This window comes from Oryctolagus cuniculus, unplaced genomic scaffold, assembly GCF_964237555.1.
Source record: "Oryctolagus cuniculus unplaced genomic scaffold, mOryCun1.1 SCAFFOLD_73, whole genome shotgun sequence".
NCBI classification, from domain to species: Eukaryota; Metazoa; Chordata; class Mammalia; order Lagomorpha; family Leporidae; genus Oryctolagus; species Oryctolagus cuniculus.
In genome coordinates this window covers 396,401-418,604 of record NW_027208354.1, presented here as the reverse complement: position 1 = coordinate 418,604, position 22,204 = coordinate 396,401, and the positions used below count along the sequence as shown (strand labels likewise).

Sequence of the window (22,204 nt, the reverse complement as noted above, 5' to 3'; positions counted from 1 at the left end):
CATGAAATGAAATAGAATATGCATAGGCATGAGTTATCTGTACCCTCATGTTTATTACAGCTCAATTCATAATAGCTAACATGGAATCAACCCAGAAGTCCATCAACTGGTGACTGGAAAAAGAATATGAGCTATATATACAGTGTAAAATACTATTCAGCCATAATTGTGAATGAAATCCTATCTTTTGTAACTAAATGGATGAACTGGAAAAAAGTATGCTTCATGAAAGAAGCCAGCCCCCAAAAGACAAATACCATATGTTTTCTCTGACTGGTGGTAATTAATATATAGACAACGAAAAGTAGCATATGAGTTAAATTGATATTTTGAGATTTGAGTATTGTTCATAGCACTTTTCTGAACTCTTTGATAGAGTAAACAACATATACTCATTGATATTTCTGCTACTACTTGCTGAATTCTTTATTTTGTAGAGGGTTAAAGCTTGTGATTCTAAAATAAAATCAAAGCATGCAGCTGTCAAAATTAAAAGAAAATAAAACGAGAAGGAGGGAGTTGGAAATATGAGACCAAGGGAAGATAGGGTAGGATGTTATCAGTTTGCTCTTCAATCTGTATATATAAATTACATGAAGTTTATTCACTTAATATGCATTTAAAAATATAAACTTAACACTGGAAAAAAAAGACCTGAGATCAGTGTTTTCTGGATCACCATTAAAAAAATTTAGTCTTCATTTATGTCTGACCATATTTAATTTCTTATTTATTTATTTTATAAGAAAATTAACATCACCATTCCTAACAAGTCCATCCTGCTTCATCCATATCTATCAGTTCCCACTATGCTAATAATTTCTCATGAACTTAAATCCATATCATCTTAAAGTGATGTAATGTGGGGCAGGCGCTGTGGCATACCAGATAAAGTTGCTTCCTGCAATGCTGGCAAGCCATGTGGGTGCCAGTTCAAGACGTGGCTGCTCCACTTCTGAACCAGCTCTCTGCTATGGCCTTGGAAAGCAGTAGAAGGTGGCCCAAGTCCTTGGGGCCTTGCACACATGAGAGATCCGGAAGTAGCTCCTGGCTTCGGATTGACACAGACCAGCCATTGCGGCCAACTGGGAGTAAACCAGCAGATGGAAGACCTCTATGTTTCTGTCTGTCTGTCTCTCTCTCTACCTCTCCCCTATTTGTGCAACTCTTTCAAATAAATAAATCTTTAAGAAAAAAGCCAGAATCATGTCATTATTTATGTGTTTTAGAGGCTTTGCAGATGTTGATTACATGTGCCATGAAAACCCATCAAAATGCAAATCCTATAAGAGGCAACTCCATGTGCACTAAACTGGTAAAATCCAGTGCATGTGTTGAGAAAAACACACTAGCAATACATTTCAAAAAGCTGTGAAATATTATAAGTGGCTGTCAAAAGCTAAAAATCTGACAATGACTCATTATGTCATTTATTTATACATAATGCTGAGAAAATCAGAAGTATTTGTTAAAACTTCTGCTAAAATGCACTAGATTTATAATTTTTAAATGCATCGTTCCTAGATGTAATGCAGTCCTGTGCTACTTTAGAGTATCAGAAATTTAAAATGCTGGACTTGTGCTGTGTTGGAGCAGGTTAACTCCCTGGCCTGAAGCACCAGCATCCCATATGGGGGCCGGTTCAATACTCAGCTGCTCCACTTCTGATCCTGCTCTCTGCTTTGGACTGGGAAAGTAGTAGAAGGTGGCCCAAGTCCTTGGGCCCCTGTACCCATCTGGGAGACCTGGAACTAGCTCCTGGCTCCTGGCTTCGGATCAGCACAGCTCTGGCAGTTGCAATCAATTAGGGAGTGAACATCAGATGGAAGACCTCTCTCTTTCTCTCTGGCTCTTCTCTCTGTCTGTAACTCAACTTGTAAATAAATAAATAAATCTTTAAAACAATTAAGAAATTTAAAAAGGGAAAGGTTTTTAAAAATGTATTTATTTATTGTGAGGCAGAATTACAGATATAGAGAGGAAGAGAAGGAGAGGTCTTCTATCGACTGGTTCCCCCCTAAATGGCCAGAATGGCTGGAGCTGGGCCGATCTGAAGCCAGGTGCCAGAAGCCAGGAGCCAGCAGCTTCCTCCAGGTCTCTCACATGGGTGCAGGGGCCCAAGCACTCAGGGCATATTCCAGAGCTTTCCTAGGCCATTAGTAAAGAGCTGGATTGGAAGTGCAGGAGCAGGGACTCAAACTGGTGCCCATGTGGGATGCTGGTGCTGCAGGTGGATGCTTAATCTACTATTCCACAAAGTGGGCCCAGGGAAAGGTTTTAGGAAGACATCTTTCATGTAGACTAGGCTGCAATATTGCAAGGTAAGGTTTAGCTTTTATTCCCACACATCAGTATTCATCTTTTAGCAACTATAAATACTGAATATCATACATATAGACATAAATATAGGTAATTGCAGATTTTTTTGTCATTCTTTCTAATTCTCTTTTTAATGTCTGCTAATAGGCCATCCTATGGATTATTATATTGATGTTACCCGTACACAAGCATCAGGCATTTCCACTGTTGAATGTGTTTATGTGTACAGGTAGTTTTGTTTGTGTGTACATGAATGCACATTTGATGGAGATAGCACTGACAGTAATACTGTGAGAATTCCTAACGCTGATTTCAAACTTTCTGTCCTCCGCAGAGATGGCTGTCATTGAAGTAGACCACAGGGCCCCTTTTGCTGTTGTGAACTGAAATGTGCCTCCCTAAAACTCAAACACTGAAGTGCTAATCACCAACATGACTTTACCTGAGGAAAGTTGTTTTAAGCAGATCAAATGATAGATGTGTCTGTCACATCGGAGAAAGGCTTCTGGAAAACTCGAGCCTATTAACACCTTGATCTGATATTTTCTACCTCTACAACTCTGAGAAGTAAAATTCTATGATGTAAATCATATTCTCTGTGGTATTTTCTTAGCAAATTAATATATCCTCATTTCTGCCAGCATTTTCTGCTGTCATCTAGAAGGTCCTCGTGATTAGCAGAGAAATATAGAAAATATAGAAACTAATAACTATGATTTTTGATTACCAATTATCTACTAACACAAAAAAGATATCCCAGAAGCAACCTACTACCATCCTCCAGGACCCAGAAAAAAAAAAAAAAAAGGAATGAGTCAAGATGCAGGGCAGTAGAAAAAAGTGAATAATGAAAGATCACAGCAGAAGTAAATAAGGAAGGGTTTGATGCTGTGGTGTAGTGGGTTAAAGCCTTGACCTGCTGTGCATGCATCCCATATGTTGCTGCTAGGAGACCAGGTGCTCCACTTCCAATCCAGCTCCCTACTAATGCACCTGGGAAATTGGTGGAAGATGGACCATGTTCTACGGTGCTGGCACCCACATGAGAGACTTGGAAGAAGCATCTGGCCTTTCCAATAAATAAATAAATCTTAAAAAAAATAGAAGCAGTGTTAGCACTATTGGAAAACAGACAAATAGTTCAATGGAAAAGAATAGGCAGCTGAAATTTACCGACTTTTCTACAGGCAACTCCTATTTAACAAAGGAAAGAAAACAAACAGGAAAAAGAAGAATCCCTTTAGCATATGGTTTAAAGGAAAGTGATTATCCATATGTAGAAGCCTGAAAATATACCCAACACCTCATACACTATGTAAAAGCAACTCATGGTGAATTAAAAGTTTAAATATAAAACCAAAAACTAAGTAAACATATGAGAAACTATAAAACATAAGCATAGACAACAGTTTTGGGTAAGATTCCAAAAGCACAAGTAACAAAAATAAAATATAGAAATTTGAGCATATCAAATTAAGATACATCTTCACAACAAAGTATTCAACAGAATGAACATACAATGGACAGAATGGCAGGAAACATTGAAAACTCTGACTATGACAAAAGATTGATAGCCATAACATACATATATAGAACTGGAAAATCTCCAAATAAGAAGTAAAATGTACACTTAAGAAATGGGCAATGATCAGAATAGATGTTTCTCAGAAGAGGAAATCTCAATGGTCAAGACATAGATGAACATGCCCAATATCACTAGCCATTAGGGAAATGTAAATCAAAACCAATAGCAGACTCCATCTGTGGGAGAAGACAATGCTTGGGTTTTCATTTGTGCAACAAGTGGGTTTAGAGGACCCTGTTCACCATAAGAGGGCAGAGTCTACATGGAAGTAAGGAAACCTTAATGTTTTCCTAATGGGCTTGTTAAATTCTTGACCAGTGCCTATTACCTTTGCCGCAAACTTTCCAGTCTCACTACTTTCCTGCTTCTTCCTCTTCTCTGTGGCTTGCAAAAACAGTGTACCTTCTATATACGGAGGATACTTTTGTTTTGTTTTATTCCTCCTATCTCATGATGTTCCTCTAAGAAATCACAACCCTCCAAGTATTCATTAATTTATGCAGTCTGCAGTTTTCATGGGCTACTACATGGCAAAGTACTAGGTTAAAGGAAAGGTATAGGTCAGGAACTGAGCAAAGTTCACAATGATGAAGCCATTGGGGAAATGAACCTGATGGAAGACCTCTCTCTCTCTCTCTCTCTCTCTGCCTCTCCTTCTCTCTCTGTGTAACTCTGATTTTCAAATAAATAAATAAATCTTTAAAAACTAACTAAATAAATATACTAATAACCTGGTGGCAACACCTTTCTATAAGAACATGTGAAGTTGAGCCGGCGCCGTGGCTCAATAGGCTAATCCTCCACCTTGCGGCGCCGGCACACCGGGTTCTAGTCCCGGTTGGTGCACCGGATTCTGTCCCGGTTGCCCCTCTTCCAGGCCAGCTCTCTGCTATGGCCAGGGAGTGCAGTGGAGGATGGCCCAGGTGCTTGGGCCCTGCACCCCATGGGAGACCAGGAAAAGCACCTGGATCCTGGCTCCTGCCATCGGATCAGCGCGGTGCGCCGGCTGCAGCGGCGGTCATTGGAGGGTGAACCAACGGCAAAAGGAAGACCTTTCTCTCTCTGTCTGTCTCTCTCACTGTCCACTCTGCCTGTCAAAAAAAAAAAAAAAAAAAAAAAAAAAAAAAAAAAAAAAGAACATGTGAAGCACTCAAACACAGTTTGTCCCAGAAAGTCAGCCATAGTTTTCAAGGGCACGTCTTCTACTCCATTTGTGGACACCTCTGTGTGGCGTAAGGGACACTTATTTCTTCCCCTCTTCTTTCTTACCACTCTCACAGTTATAACTTCTATCGATGCTTCCACAGACCAGTCTCTATGAAATTGTAGAACTAATATCCTCCCATCTCAAAAATGTCATGGGTTTAAACACAGAACCAAAATAAAACAAGTAACTGGCTTTCTTAATTACACAGTGTGGAAAGTAAGATTCTCAGTGGATCACTGGGTAACTGTAAAGTACTGCGCAGAGAAAAACTGTAACTTATCTGTATTTATGATGCTGTAATTCTCCACTTTATGCATACTCAGATTAAAAGAGCTCCAGTTAGTGTGCAGCACTGTTGCATAGTGAGTAAAGCTACTGCCTTCAGTGTCAGCATCTTATATGGGTGCTGGTTGGGATCCTGGCTGCTGCACTTCCCATCCAGCTCTCTGCTGTGGCCTGGGAAAACAGTAGAAGATGGCCCAAATCCCTCATCTCCTGCACCCACCTATGAGACCTGGACAAAGCTCCTGGCTTCTGGTTGTGGATCCAAACAGCTCCAGCCATCTATCTCTGTTTCTGCCACTCGGTAACTCTGCCTTTCAATTAAATAAATAATTATTTAAAAAAACAGCTTCATCCCAGAAGAAGTTCCTGGCTACAGGCTTCAGACTGGCACAGCTCCAGCTGTTGCTGCCAATTGGGGAGTGAACCATCGGACGGAAGACGTCTCTCTCTCTCTCTCTCTCTGTCTCTCTCCTCTCTCTGTGTAACTCTTTCAAATGAATAAATAAATCTTTAAAAATGTAGCTCCAGTTATTGACAACACAGTAGACTTGCATTAATTTTAGTTCCCTTCTCACTTTGCAAAGGGATCAGTGGCAGGTCAAAACAGTTGAGAGCCTTGCTAACAGGAGAAGAGATAGCTGAAGACAGAAAATGAAAAGCAGCCAAATACATCATCAAAGAAAGAGAAGTGGACCCCATCCAACACAAACCTTTAAAAGTGGATGCTCACAATTAACGAGTGAAACAGCTGCCTACTGAAATCTTGTCTAGGGAGGGAAGATATCCTAAGTTCTGCTTCTGTAAACTCCAGTCATAAATCTGTCCTAATAAAGCTGTCCCTGGCATCTCTTTTACAAACACACTGGACCCACTGACCATTGGAAATTGTGGTCCTAAGTCATGTAGGCTGCCATTTAAACCCACCAATGCTGTAACAGCTAAGAAACTTGAATTTGATGCTGAGTTCTCAGGAAATCATTCCAGCTGTGCCTAGGGCCATTAATAGAAACTCCTTGGATCCTCCCCTGTCTCTGTGCCTGTTTGAAAGAAGGGAGTTTTCCCACCCCATGTTTCTGGAACAGCTTCAAATTCCACATTGGAAAAATCTGATAACTAATACTTGAGAGGGATCAATGCATAAAGCAGCTATTCACGCTTCACACTGCTCCCCACCAGGAAGATGAGGTGCAGGATGAGAGCAGTGGGGCAGATCCTAGTCAGATCCTTCTTCCCACCCCTCTGCTGCCCCAGGCTCCCTGCTGAAGACCATCCAGCCCCACCCTGCAGGAACCAGCCCAGGAAACATCAAGAGACCAGGCCAGACTGCATTCTGAAAACACCCACAGTTGGAACCCAGCTTATTTAACTGTAGAGAGTGGGAGTCTTTCTGCCTTTCTTCCCTGCATATGCAAGTTCCAAGAACGCTGCCCTCTCTCTCCTGTAACCACTAAATAAAGCACATTAGGGACAGTTTGGATGAGGTTCTGCAGGAGAGAGTCCAGCCTGAGAAGCAGAGGTGAGAGACAGAACAGCCCAGGTCCCAGCCCTGACCTCAGGGGAAGTTGCCAGGATCACTGGTGCCCTGGCACCCACCCTTCTCCCACACATGTCCCCACCCCTTACTGCATGTCAAACCTGCAGCAGAAAGTCCCTGGAGGAGGTACGCTTTCTTCCAGAAACATGGGGAGCGAAGCGGGCAGTGTGGGGAAGAGAGTCCCTGGTACATGGGACCCACAGGCAGAAGATGAAGAGGGAAGAAGCAGTAGGAGGCAGGCTCAGGGTGAGCACTTGGAAACTGCCTGGGATTGCACGTGCAGGGCAGGAGTTGCAGTAAATGCCAGAGAAGGAGCAGCACAGCCCCTAGGGCTGACCCTGATCAGGGAATGAACTCCCTCTGGTCCAACTCAGACCCCCAGGGACTGGCTGTTAGCAGGCACATGGGCACAGGCATTTGGAAGGCAGAATAGGTCGGAGCTCCTGGGAACTCTGGGAAATGGAGTCCAGGCTGCAGCATTCATAGAGACACCAGCTGGCCCTCCCCAAAGGCTGCAGTCGGGGGTGGGTGCCCACAACCAGAGGGCATTTCCTTTTGTTCAGTCCCTCCTTCCTTTCCTTCCCCTCCAAAAATCTCAGGGATCAGTTGCTGTTCTTCCTTTCCTGAATCAAATCTGAAAGAGTGACACTCACTGCTGCTAACTGACCCCAAATCCTGGCTCCCTCATAACCTCTGTCTCTTCCAGAAAAATCTTATTTACTACTTTGGCCCTAGAAATCATAAATGACTATGATAGAATGTAACTTTTAACAGAGGTGAGGAAGGCATGGTTTAATATCCAGTTTTGAGAATACAATTTTCATTTGTATTTTATTGATGTTTATAGTTCTTTTAAGATTTGTTGATTTATTTGGAAGTCAGAGTTACAGAGAAGGAGAGGCACACAGAGAGAGAGAGAGAGAGGTGTTTTCCATCTGCTGGTTCACTCCCCAATTGGCAGCAGCACCACAGCGCCGACCCCTTATAGTTCTTTTCAAATCATTTTACACTGTCTTTTTATTCATCTAGTACAGAGACAGAAGAATGGACACAGAGCTAACATAGCTGAGTATTCAAGGAGACAGGTTAAGGGGTTAAATGCCTCATATCATATTATTTATACCTTAGATTAATTCTGGGGACAGTATTATCTGGAGTTTACAAAGTAGAAACTGAATGGAAAGAGCTTAGAAAAATACGGTGTTTTTTAATATCATTAAAAAGCCTATCAAGGGGCCAGCACTGTGAAATAGCAGGTAAAGCTACTGCCAGCATGGACATTCCATATGGGTGGAGGTTGAGCCCGGCTAGTCTGCTTTCAATCCAACTCTCTGCTATGGCCAGGGAAAGCAGTGGAAGATGGCCCAAGTCCTTGGGCAGCTGCACCTGTGTGAGAGACCCAGAAGAACCCCCTGGCTGCTGGCATTGGAGCTGTACAGCTCCAGCCATTGTAACCAATTGGTGGGTGAACCAAAAGATGGAAGATGTCTCTCTCTCTCTCTCTCCCTTTCTACTCTGTGTAACTCTGACTTTCAAATAAATAAATAAATCTTTTTTTAGAGAGCCAATCAACATATAACACTAGCATAAAAATCTTTCTTTTGTCTTGGGTCTCAGTTTTTAAAATCTGATTTCTCAAAGGGAAAAAATGTGAGAGAGATGAAGTATACTGACAAAAATAATTTACTGTAATTATTTACTGTAATTATATATTGTAATGATGTACTGTAATTTACTGTAAAGAACCATATAGGATTATAACTTGTCTAGAAAACAAAGGAGATTCAAAGTTGCTATTATTTCATGGTTATTTTTTCTTATTTTTAATATCAAGATAGTATATAAATATTATGCACTCCTAGGTATTTGTGTGTTGTTTGATATGTTTTATTTTTAAGCAGAAATTCAAAGAGATAACTGGCTAACATGGAGTTCTGTGTTTCTGATTACTTCTCTCAATTAGAGATCATGGGATTAGAGTTGGTGCTAGATTAAGAATGCTTCAATTTTTATCCACTGACTTCACACCAGCATTTACTATGTTAAACAATATTCTTGGGGTAGATGGCTCTTTCTTGCCAGACTGTAAACTTCATGGGGTCTAGAAACATATTTGCTTTGACACTAAAACTCAGCATCTTGACAGTCAGTCTTTTAGTTGAATAAATACATGATATACAAAATAAATATTTCTGCCCCTCAAGAACTGCCTAAGAGAGAAGAAAATAGAAATCAATTTGATGATTCTCAGTATTAGGTGAATATATAATTTGTCGTTCTGACATAAGCTTGGTCATAAAAAGGGCATATGAATAATTACACACAGTTGAAGTGTATGAACACCTAGGGCCAAGCGGGATAAATGTTCACCCTAGCTATGTATGGCACTCCATGTCAATAGGAGAGGAAGGAGGAAGAGGGGAGGGAGTGTAGGTGGGGAGGTGGTTACGGAGGGAAGAATCACCATGCTCATTACTTAGCAGCAAAGAGGGAATCTGTGATCATTTGTTGCTTAAGAAACGGTGATAGGCATTATTTAATTATAATGCAGGCATCAGTGTTCTCCTGTCTCTGAAATAGGAAGTCTATAACTCAGAATTCCTTGCTGTTTCATCAAAAACAATTCAAAACAAAAACCTAATTAAGCATAAGAGGAAGTTATGCATTAGAAGTCTATTCTAATCTCTAGGAGGTTCAGGGGTTGGAAAATTCATCCAAAATCTTGCTGCCAAATGTCCCATACATTTTCCATGACCACTATCCATAAGCATAAGCTCTTTAAAAAAAGATTTATTTATTTGAAAGTCAGAGTTACACAGAGAGAGGAGAGGCACAGAGAGAGAGAGAGAGAGAGAGAGAATCTTCCATCTGCTGGTTTACTCCCCAATTGGATGCAATGGCCAGAGCTGAGCTGATCCAAAGCCAGGAGCTAGGAGTTTCTTCCAGGTCTCCCATGTGGGTTCAGGGGTGCAAAGACGTGGGCCATCTTATATTGCTTTCTCAGGCCATAGCACAGCTGGATTGGAAGTGGAGCAGCTGGGACTTGAACCAGTGACCATATGGGATGCTGGCACTGCAGGAGGCAGCCTTACCTGCTACACCACAGCACCAGCCCCCATAAGCCCTATCTTCTGCAGAACCAGCACCCCAGACACCAGCCACCACATGGCATCCCATGGCACACTCACCCCTGGCAATGTGCTGCAGCTCCTGCTCCTATCCACTTTCACTGGAAGAATCTGCAACTCCTTGTTTTCATGCAAGTAATTCTGATTCAGATGATGCCCCTGACACAATTGGCTGGCAAGTGCCATGGCATGTGTCCACGGCCTAGCTAAATGCAAAGCTGGAACATTTTAAACTTTTCACTACCATGGTGAGACACGGACTCCATCTAATGAAGTAGGGGATTTTTCAGGGAGTCTAGAGAATCAAATATGACAAAATGACAAATCTTAACCAAAGAGTGCTGTGGTACAGATGAAGAGAACCCAAAATGTATTTTTCTATCTTTTCTTTTCTGAGTTAAGTGCCTAAAAACAAAGCCAATGAGGGTTAAACAGACCCATTCTGAAAATTCCTTAACATCTTCATTTTCATCCAAATTAATATATTGCTTGAAGAAAATAAATTTTACATAAATGAAAATGCAGTACCACAGACAAGTGTACAGAACATAGGCCCTCGGTTAGCTTCAAACCATCTGGGTCCATTAATGTGTTCTTCCAGAACCCAAGCTGCAGTACAATAGAACCACAGCCTCTGACATTCCTCCTCCACCCCAATGGATCTTGGGTTTTCCTCCCACCTCCCCCTCCTGTGAATACATCAGTAGCAGAACAAATGGAATCCAAAGATACGATGATGTTATTTAACATGGAATAAACATAGTGTTTTAGTCAGTACAATCCTCAATACTACACTAATAATTCCGAGTTCACTGATTATGAAAGTAAGTATAAGAAATCTCTTCCTAAGTAATCATAACATCGAGAGCTGAATGTAGACTTTCAAAGTGAAAGAGAGAATTGTGTAGAGATGTGTATCTCTATAATACAGATTTACCGCTGTACTTTATAGACAGTACACCATGTTTGTATTTTTTTTTGGCAGTCTAGCATAGTTTATTATATCCAGCTTGTCAGTTTGGAAATTTTATGATTAGACACTAATATACAACGAATTTTGAATCCTTACAGATAATATAGAGCACCCTAGGTCCTCCCAAGGGCAGAAAACAGACCAAGAGCTCATAGACTGGCTGCAACTGCAAGAAGCAGATGAAGATATCGTCAGAAAGATACATATTCCTGCAGTGTGGCTGCTGAGCAGTTCTGCCCTTATGGATCTCATCTCTGTTTCAGATCATTAAAGAAAGTTGATGCTTTATGAAATTTCTAAAGATTTCACTAATGAGAATCTAAGATATCTTCACTATGCTAAGAGCCTCAGAACAGCCCAAAGACTTGGGCCATCTATTGCTTTCCCAGGCCATAGCAGAGAGCTGGATCAGAAGAGGAGCAGCCGGGACTAGAGCCGGAGCCCATATGGGATGCTGACACTTCAGGCCAGTGCTTTAACCCACTGTGCCACAGCACTGGCCACAATGTAGTATTTCTAATAGAAGAGATGGTTAAGTCATTAACTCCTCTAAAATACAAGTTAAGTATTAGTTTTTAAACTCTGCTTCATTCATGAGAACAACAAAATTTTCTCTCTTTGCTTCTGGGTATGTAAATTTTCTTCTAAGAAATTAATCATGACTTTTACATCTCAGACCCTATTATGAGTAAGTAGAGAATATTGTGGGGTCATACGCTCATTCTATCAAAGGAACATTTCTCCAATTAAAGAAAACATTATGGGCATCCCATATGGGCACTGGTTGGAGTCCTTGCTGCTCCACTTCTGATCCAGCTCCTTGCTATGGCCTGGGAAAGCAGTAGAAAATGGCCCAAGTGCTTGGGCCCATGCACATGCATGGGAGACCTTGAAGCTCCTGGCTCTTGGCTTCAGATGAGCCCAGCTCCAGCCGTTGCAGCCAACTGGAAAGTGAACCAGCAGATGGAAGACTTCTCTCTCTCTATGCAACTCTGCCTTTCAAATAAATAAATCAATCTTTGGGAAAAAAAAGATGTCCAAGTCTTACATCAGAGTACTGGGCTTCAGTGCCTAGCTCTGGTTCCTAACTCCAGCTTCATGCAAATACTGATCCTATAAGGCAGCACTGATGGCTCAAGTATTCAGGTTTCTGCCCACACATGGGAGATTAAGAATGAGTTCATGGGCTGGCGCCATGGCTCACTTGGTAAATCCTCTGCCTGCAGCACCAGCATTCCATTTGTGTGCCGTGTTCTAGTCCTGGTTATTCTTCTTCCAGTCCAGCTCTCTGCTGTGGCATGGGAGGGCAGTGGAGGATGGCCCAAGTGCTTAGGCTCCTGCACCTTCATGGAAAACCAGGAAGAAGCACCTGGCTACGGGCTTTGAATTGGCATAGTGCCAGCTGTAGTGGCCATTTGGGGAATGAACCAGCAGATGGAAGACCTTTCTTTCTGTTTCTCTCACTGTCTTTATCTCTACCTGTCAAATAATCAAAAAAATTGAGTTCACACTCCTGGCTTCAGCCTGACCCAGTTCTGGCTGTTGCAGGCATTTGGGGGAGTAAAGCAGAGAATCAGAGTGCATTTTCATTCTCTCTCCCTCTGCCTCCTAATTAAGTAAAAAAAAAATTAAAGACACTCAAACTGGACTAAAGGAAATAATATAGGTAAGTGTCCCACTTCTTTCATATGACCAACAACTAGGTACTAAAAGTTTTCAGTTTTTCCACTCACCACATCCTTTGCCCATGGCATTTAATTTCCTAGGTTTTAATTTTTCTTTTCCCTAGGTAAAATGTGACCACTTGGTGCCAGTGCTGTAGCATGAGGTAAGACACTGCCTGCAATGCCGGTAACCCATATGGGTGCTATCTGAGTCTCAGCAGCTCCCCTTCCTATCCGGCTTCCTGCTAATGGTCCCAGAAAAGCAACAGAAGATAACTGGGGCCCTGCCACCCACATGGGACACCCAGATGAAGTTCCTGTCTTCAGTCTGGCCCAGCCCAGGCCACTGCAGCCACCTGAGGAGTAAACCAGCAGATAGATAATCTGTCTCTTCCACTCTGCTACATTTTCAAATATATGCATCAATCTTCCTTTAAAAAATAAAAACAAAAACCATTTAAGCTTTCAAAGGTATACAAGAAAGAAGTTTACAGCACTGATAAATTCAGGACCTAAACCATCTTCATGAGTGAAAAAAGCAAAGCAAAGAGCAATATACAGAATGATACTGAGTGGGTTTTTAAAAGCATATATTTTGATCCCTAAATTTCTAAACCATGAACATGATTATTACATAAATATATTTATATATTTTTAAGAATTGTTTTATTTACTTGAGAAAGGTCTTCCATCTGTGGCTTCACTCCCCAAATTACTGAAAACCTGGGGCTGGGCCAGGGCAAAGCCAGGAGTAGGGGCCAATGCTATGGCACAGCAGATTTACAACCTTAGCTTGAAGCACTGGCTCCCATAAGGGTGCTGGTGAAAGACGGGGCTGCTCCACTTCTGATCAAGCTTACAGCTTATGGTCTGGGAAAGCAGTAGGAGATGGCCCAAGTCCTTGGGCCCCTGCACCTAAGTGGGAGACCTGGAAGAAGCTCCTGGTTCCTGGCTTCAGATCAGCACAGCTCCAGCCATTGCAACCAGTTGGGGAGTAAACCATCAGATGGAAGACCTCCCTCTCTCTCTCTGTGTGTGTGTGTGTGTGTGTGTGTGTGTGTAACTCTTTCAAATAAATAAACAAATCTTTAAAAAAAAAGCCAGGAGTCAGGGAAATTTCATCCAGGTCCCTCGCTTGGGTGCAGGACCCAAGGATTTGTACCATATTCTTCTGCTTTCCTAGGTATGTTAGCAGGGAGCTGGATCAGAAGTAGAACATGCAATTGGTGCCCATAGAGGATGCTAGTGCTGCAGCTGTTGGTATAACCCATTTTTGCCACAGTGCTGGCCCCGACAATTTTTAATTCCTAGGAATTAACAGGGATGAAAGAAGTATGGCAGGATACCTTTTTATCAGAAAAAATATTTTATTTATTTGAAAATGTTATATAGAGATGTAGAGAGAGAGAGAGAGAGAAAGAGAGAGAGAATCTTCTGTCTGCTGGTTCACTGCCCAAATGGCTACAATGGACAGAGCTGAGCTGATCTGAAGCCAGGAGCAAGGAGCTTTTTCTGGGTCTCCCACATGAGCAAAAGGGCCCAAGGACTTGGGCCATCCTCTACTGCTTTCCCAGGTGCATTAGCAGGAGGCTGGACTGGAAGTGGAGCAGCTGGAACTCTACCAGCTCTCATATGGGATGCCTGTATTTCAGGCCAGGGCTTTAACCTGATGTGCCACAGTGCTGGCTCCAACAGGTGACCTTTTACTCTCAATAATCTCTTCTTGCTATTGGCAGCAGTTTGTAATTTTTTGTTTATTTGCCTTCTTCTTAATCTATATTTTTAAAAAATTACAAAAAGTTCCAGCACCCTGAGAACCTCCATCACAATGGCGTACAATCAGATGTTCATCCACAAAGTGTGGTGTAGATGCAAGGTGGAAAATGCAAGGTGAGTTGATTCATCTTTCTCAGGCTGTGGTTTCCATGGGCAACTTTTACAACCAACTGCCTTATTTGTTCCTCTTCCACAGAGTGGAACACATGTTAAGTCATCCTATTTAGCCAAAAGCCAGTGGCAGCACTTCAATATGTCATCAATCCAGGGCCAGCATTGTGGCACAAAGGAGTAAGTTGCCAACTGCAACAGCAGCATGCCTTATGGCACTGCTTTGAGACTCACCTCCTTCACTTCTCATCCAGCTCTTTGCTTGGAAAAGGAGCAAAGATTGCCCAAGAGTTTGGGTTCCTGCACCCACATGGGGGACTGGGACAGAGTTCCAGGGTCCTGGCTTCAGCCTGGCTAGCCCCAGCTATTGTGGCCATCTGGAAGTGAGCCAGCAGATGAAAGATAGAGATCTCTCTCTCTCCCTCTCTCTCTCTCTCTTCCTTTTACCTAAGCATACATTACATAAATAAATGAAAATGCATCAATATAGCAACTTTTTGAGGAAAAGTCTTCTGATTATTGCAGGTATTGTCTCAATGCATAAAAATATTCAGACACAAAAATTATAAACTGATTTATATTTATATTTCTCAACCACATACTTTTCAGAAAAAATTGTCTGCCATTCAGCATCAGGTATCAGTCTGAAAGCATTCATTAAAAAATCAAGTTATTTTACTAAACACAAAAACATCTAGTATAGGCTGCATATAAACCAGTGGCTTCCATGGGTATACACAGATTGATTTTTGTTAATTTACAGGGATCACTGCACTTCCCTGGCATGGAGCTGTCTGAAGAGTTTAAACACTGATTGGTGTGGCATTATTTCTGATATTTGCTTATTATCCAGAGTGCATTTATTAAATATCTATCTTGAACTCCACACTCTATAAATCTATTTCAAATATGTAGATATTTAATGGTACTTACACACTTACGAACTGAGCTAATCCTCCTAACTTCTCTCTGGAAAAGCTATGCCTTTGACAGTGCTTTTTTTCACTCATATGGAAATGCATAATATGCTTCTGTATGGTACTTCAGAATTTATAAAAGGCTTTTCAGGTAAGATTTACATAACATCATGTGAAAGTGGCCAAAGGACACAGTCTTCTCATTACAGAGGGGAGAGGTATGAAGTCACTCTCTGAACAGTTACTCAGATTCTGTCAGTCAGGTTCAGAATCTTATTAGGTATCAGATACACATCTAGATTTTTTTCCCTACTGTCTCTGTCAGAATTCCCAGCCTATGAGTGAACTTTAGTCTGAATGAATGCTAATATTCAAGGTTCTAAGTGAAAAAATTACTGAGGTTTGTATTGGTGAGTAAAGCATGTGTCTAAACATTACATGTATTTAATAATAAGTATTGAATCACATGAAACTGAATATAAGATTATGCAAATTTTTAAGATAAAGAGCATATATTTAAAACCACATTCTTACATTTTGCAAACGTGTTGAAACAGCTTACTGGAGCATGTGTTTGGCATAGTGGTAAAGCCTTCCACATCCCAGTCAGAATTCTCAGGGCTCAAGCCCTAGCCCTGCTTCTGCTTCTGGCTTCCTGCTAACAGAACCCTGGGAGGCAGCAGCTGATGGCTCAAGTACTTGAGTCCCTGCCACCTGTGTGGGAGACCCACACTGAGTTCCTCGCTTCAGCCTGAACCAGCTCTGGTTGGTGCAGACATTTGAGGAATGAGCAGTAAATGGAAGGGCTCTCTCTGCCTTTCAAATAAACAAAAATAACTATACAGACCTTTTCTTAAGGTGTCTTGCTCACTTCTAAATGATTTCCCTTTTCACAGTAAAATACCTAACTGTCCTCTTTAGTAACAGTGCATGTTTTGCTCTCCATGTCCACTCCTGAGCTCCCAGTACTGGCAGCTCACCCTAGCAAACTGACTGGTTCCAATGTTCAAGTACTCATCTCCCATTCTCTTTTGGTGGGTCTACCGGAAAGAAAGGAGAGTATCTACAGTAATTAATATCTTACTGTTGCTCTTGCTGTCCACCTGCAGACCTGAAGGATGACCAGCTGAATACACACTGTGAAGTTCTGGACGTAGTTTCCAAACTTCAGTCACTTTGCAGCAGAGGGACTCTGTTCTCATCAATCACCTGAAAGCCTGCAGGAGTAGGGAGAAGCTGTGTTTGAAGAATTCACAAATACAGTGCATTGCAGCCAACCACTACCACCCCCACCACACCCCTACTTCAGGGTTCTGGCAAATCCCAAACCAGGAGTTTGGGACCAGCAGTGGTTCAGGAGGTGACCTCAACTCCTTACTCTGAACAGCTCCAAAGTGCCTGGTGCACCCAGCGGGAGCTCAGCGCCTCGACTTCCCACCCTCCTGCCCTCCCCACCAGGAATTCGGCTCCCAGAGCCTCCAGGAAGCCTGCAACAGACCCGCAGACAGGAATGTGTGTCCAGAGCTAACCCAAAATACAGGCCCAGATCAAGTGTCACTTCCCCACAAAGTCACTGTCTTCTACTCCCTCCCGGACGGGTGTAGGCCAGCACCCAGCACTCGCAGTTGCAGCATTTGGGGTTCACCCGTTCTCCCTTGAGGGATGATGCCCCCGTGGGAACCCTGCTCCACCTGCGGGCAGGGCTGGGGGAAGAAGGGCTGAGCCAGCCTCCACCCTAGGAAAGTCCAGAGCCCCAGCGCCCTTGCAGGTCATGGGTTCTCCCTGAGTGTGCTCTGAGCCAGGGCCACAGCCATCAGCAGCTCTCTTGCTTCCAGAATCTGATGCTGGGCAGCTCAGGCTCAGCCCAGCAGGGGGCATCAGGCCAATCATTGCTGCCCTGGGGCAGGACTAGAGCTGCAAGACCCACCCCATGATAGGCTGGCTATGAAGGCAGTGGTCATTGGTGGGCAGCTAGTAGTTGCGGTGTGTGTGGGTGATGTGGGTGGTGTTAGGTTCTTGGCCGTCCCATTTTGTACCTTGTGGCTAGAATGCAGGTGGTGGCCCGAGAGTCAGGAGGGGCAGGAGAAGAAGAGAGAGACCTTGTGAGTGCAACTGTCCACCTCTCCCACCAGCCCTGCTGGCTGAGGCTTGCAGCATGTGCTGCAGTTGGGGAAGCAATGAAGGCTGAGTCTCAGCAGGAAAACCAAGTGCGTGGTGCTAATTTGCTCGCTGACGCAGCATCTATGTGGTCTGCATGGGCAGACAGGGGGAAGGGTTTGGTAGGAGGGTGCTGGAGGCACACTGGGCCCTTGTGCAGCAGGGGGGTGGTAGCTCATTGCCTCTTTCATCTCTCCATTCATGCAAGTCATTCATAAATCCCACATAGAGGAACAAGTGAGCAGGGGTCAGGAGCAGTGCTCTAATGTTTAGGCATTTTACTTTGTGGAGGGGGTTGTATCCTTGTCAGCCTACATTCAAAAAAAATACTCTGTCCCAGGAAAACAAGAAGACTAGGAAAGTCAGCATACCCAAATTGTTTCTTTTAATTTTAAAGACTCTCTTGTGTCCAACTGTGGTCACTATGTTAAAAGGAATATTTAGAAGACTGTGAACATTTTGATTGTTGAGCAAGGAGTTGCTCTCCTATGACATGGGTGAATCTATTGTAAGAACAATATGCATGAGTACATTCTTATAGAATATTTCTGCAGTGGTTTTTGAGTTCTTACAGATTTGAGTTTTATAAAATGATGCCAAATCATTATATTTACTTGTTTACTCAAGACACACAAATATTTTTCTTTAAAGTGAAGAAACAAATTGTAAATGTTGAGAAGCAATTAATTTTGGGATGTGGTAATTTGCAATAACCAGTAAGGATGGCTAATATATATATATACATATATATATGTACAAATTTAAAATGCAAACCAAGAAGTGAAAAATGTTTTTGTTACTTTAAAAATGAACGTTATAAATTCTCTCCTTAAACTATATTTCACCGGGTACGTGGCTCACAAGGCTAATCCTCCGCCTGCAGTGCTGGCACCCCAGGTTCTAGTCCCGGTTGCTCCTCTTCCAGTCCATCTCTCTGCTGTGGCCCAGGAGAGCAATGGAGGATGGCCCAAGTGCTTGGGCCCTGCACCCACATGGGAGATCGGGAGGCCATGGTGGCCATTTGGTGGGTGAACCAATGGAAGGAAGACCTTTCTCTCTGTCTCTCTCACTGTCTAACTCTGCCTGGCAAAAAATAAATAAATAAATAAATAAATTTTGCCTTGTACACTCTCAGTTCTTATTCTGAAGATGTTAAAGTGTATCACATTTTTATTGAGAAGCAAAGAAAAATGTTCCACTTTAGAATATTAAAAACATACTATTTAAATTTTGCTGAACAGCTTGTAATAGTTGAATTTGTATTTTTAGGCATAAATGTGTTTTCTTCTTGATGTATTATGACAGATATATTATTTTCATGGTAGTGGAATGTATGAGGTAAATGATCCAACAGATTTGTTTTCATTAGATCAAACTTTCCATGGGGTACCTAAACTTAGAATGAGTTTGATATCACAACACTATTTACATTCTCTGTAAGAAAAATAAAGGACATTTGTCCCTAGATTTCAAATCACAGAATGAGATAGTCCAATTTATTTTTGGTTTTCCGTGATGTATTGCTGTGTTTTATAATACCATACATTCATGAAAAATAGATTTTTATTCAAAAGTTCACATTTGTGCCACTTTTTTTTCTGTAGGTCTAAAATTTTTCTAAAGGTCAATCTTTCTATAAAAAAGTTCATATGTGTTGCCTGATGTAATCAATTTCTTTTTTTCTAGATTTATTTTTATTTATTTGAAAGACAGAGTTATATAGAGAGGTAGAGACAGAGAGAAAAGTCTTCAATCTGCTGGTTCACTTCCCAATTGGCTGCAAAAGCCAGAGCTGAGCTGATCTGAAGCCCGGAGCCAGGAGCTTTTCTCAGGTCTCCCACACAGGTGCAGGGGCCCAAGGACTTGAGCCATCCTCTGATGCTTTCCCAGGTGCATTAGCAAGGAGCCAGATCAGAAGTGGAGCAACTGGAACTCAAACCAGCACCCATATGGGATGCTGGCACCCTAGGTTGGGGTTTTAACATGCTGTGCCACAGCACTGGCCCCTGTAATCAATTTCTAAAGTGTATACACTGACAAGAAGAATTACACAAAGTACACTCATCTAACAAGGCATATCTTTGCTAAATTTAAAGACAATGGCTTTACCTGCTACACGTAATGCTAGCCTCAAGTATTTGCTTTGGAGCAATACTCATCTGCAGTTTTCATAGGTTTTATCAGAAAGTATCATTTGATAGTAAATCCTTTTAGTGAATATATGAAATAGATCAAACATTGAATTTGTGAAAAAAAAAAGGCTGCCATTCAGATCATGCCAAGTCTAAGGCTTTGCCACTTCATGATTATATATCCTTGGGCAAACCAGTTACTTACCTCTTCATGCCTCAGTTGCATTTTCTTTAAAGTTAAAATAACAGGAGCTACCTCCATTTTTCTGGAAACATAAAATTCAGGAAACATCACCTGGTATAAAATAAATGTTAGCAATTATTATTATTATCTATTCACATTTTCCTAAATAAAGGTATTTAAATATCTGTGCCTTTATGCTTAATGTTGTAGTGTACACATTTAGATACAACTCAAAATTTATTTGAAATTATATACATTCAAGTTTTGTAAAACTTCATATTTTGCTTGACATGGTAACTCAAACTAGATTCAATTCCTTTTAATTTGATGAGTGAGCCATTTCTTATCTAATTCCCTGGATAATGTAACTTATTCACTCATTTGTGCTTTGTGATGATACCTGCCTCTTTGTCAAAACAGTAACTAAACTGCATCCTTTTTGGTCAAAAATAAATCAATAGAGTAAATTGGTATTTAAAGAAAGGGACTATTCTTTGGCAGTAATCTTAAACTAGCACATTGATGCACTTTGGTAAGTGCATTGGAGACTTGCTGATTGTGTATGTACATTTGTGAATGTATGTATGGTACATGGGTGTGTGTGTGTGTGTGTGTGTGTGCTCAATTTAAAGCTACAATAAAATTGTAGCATTATCCAAAGAAATAATTCTAGAAAATCATAGTTTGCAATGATTTTTGCTCTTTGGAGATTATGATGTTTAGATGATGCCTAAAGTTTCTGTGAATTTTTTTCAGAATTCTAGTAATATACAACACTGAAATTCATAAAGAAGGGGAAAATAGTTGGGTTCAAAGATATCATTAGACTACAGAACCAATCAGCCATAATTCAGGCCTCCAAATTAAACTACTTGTATGAGAAAATTTAAGTAGTTGTACTGATGTCACATATTGTTTGCAAACAAATGTATCTTTTTAAAAATTATTTATCTATTTACTTATTTATTTGAAAGCCAGAGTTACACAGAGAGAGAAGAAGAGGCAGAAAGGAGAGAGGGAGGTCTTCCATCTGCTGGTTCACTCCCCAATTGGCTGCAATGACTAGAGCTGCACCGACCCAAAGCCAGGAGCCAGGAGCATCTTCTGGGTCCCCCATGCGAGTTCTGGGGCTCATGGACTTGGACCATCTTCCAGTGCTTTCCCAGGCCTTAGCAGAGAGGTGGCTCAGAAATGGAGCAGCTGGGACTCAAACTGGCATCCATTTGGGATGCTAGCACTGCCAGGCTGCAGCTTTACCCGCTATGCCACAGTGCCAACCCCAAATGTATATTAACATTACTGTATTTGGTAAACACATAACATTAGTGTTGAAAGAATAAATAATTATAAACCTCAGTGAAGGCAATTTGTCATTAGGTAACAAAACCATGCAATGCATTCAACTGAATTCTAGTCCAGATATTTTTTCATAAAGAAATTTTAAACAAAATTATATTGATGCCAAAATATTCACAATAGAATGATTCCCTGAAGTGCAAACATATGGTAATCATTTACATTGGATGATTGCTTGATAAAATACATCGATAAATTTCATGTAGTCTATCATTTAATAAATCCTTTAAATTAATTGAATTAGTTTGAGGATATGCTTTGAAGAGTGTCTATAAAAAGTGTAGGGCAATAATTTATACTGACAATCATAACTTCCCCCACCCACCCATAACCCTCCTATTTCCTGCTCCCTCTCCCATCCCAGAAGATTACAAAATTGTATGAAGGACATTTGTACAGTAAACAAATATACTGATTTCTAATGCAATATTTGAATACTTGAAGCAGGAAGGCTAAGTACTTCTTAGCCAAAATAACATGTTTTGTCCAGTGTAAAACCCATTTGCCATCCCAATACACAAAGGGATTTGGGGCAAGAAGGAAAAAAGAAGTCCACACATGCAGAAATTTTAAGCAAAACAAAATAGAGAATGTATTTAGTTTCATGTAAATCACACGAGAATTAATAGTATTCTACCAATTTCCAACAAATATTTTAACTTTAATGATGAATGAATTTTCAGTTACATAGCAGAAAACTTCTACCCTCTCCCATAAAACTGAAAGAGAAACTTTTTAAAAGTAAAAACTGATGAAAGAATTCTGCAATACATGTTAATGTTAAGTAGCGCAGCAGAGTTTATTTAGAAATACAAACACACACACAGAAAATAAATACATTAAAATCTTACTGAATAGTCCAGTAATAGTTCAGGA

The 22,204-nt window shown here is 41.3% G+C and overlaps 1 long non-coding RNA gene across 1 annotated transcript in view; it reads right to left on the bottom strand.

Annotated features, from left to right (window-relative positions):
• LOC138848310 (uncharacterized) overlaps positions 1-20,085 on the bottom strand; it is a 51,391-nt gene extending 31,306 nt beyond the window's left edge. The window contains exons 1-2 of the long non-coding RNA XR_011386102.1: positions 19,994-20,085; positions 16,584-16,716 (exon numbers count right to left, since the gene is read on the bottom strand). This is a non-coding gene — a long non-coding RNA (uncharacterized lncRNA). The remainder of the gene's footprint in view (positions 1-16,583; positions 16,717-19,993) is intronic.
• Between the last annotated feature and the right edge of the window lie 2,119 nt (positions 20,086-22,204).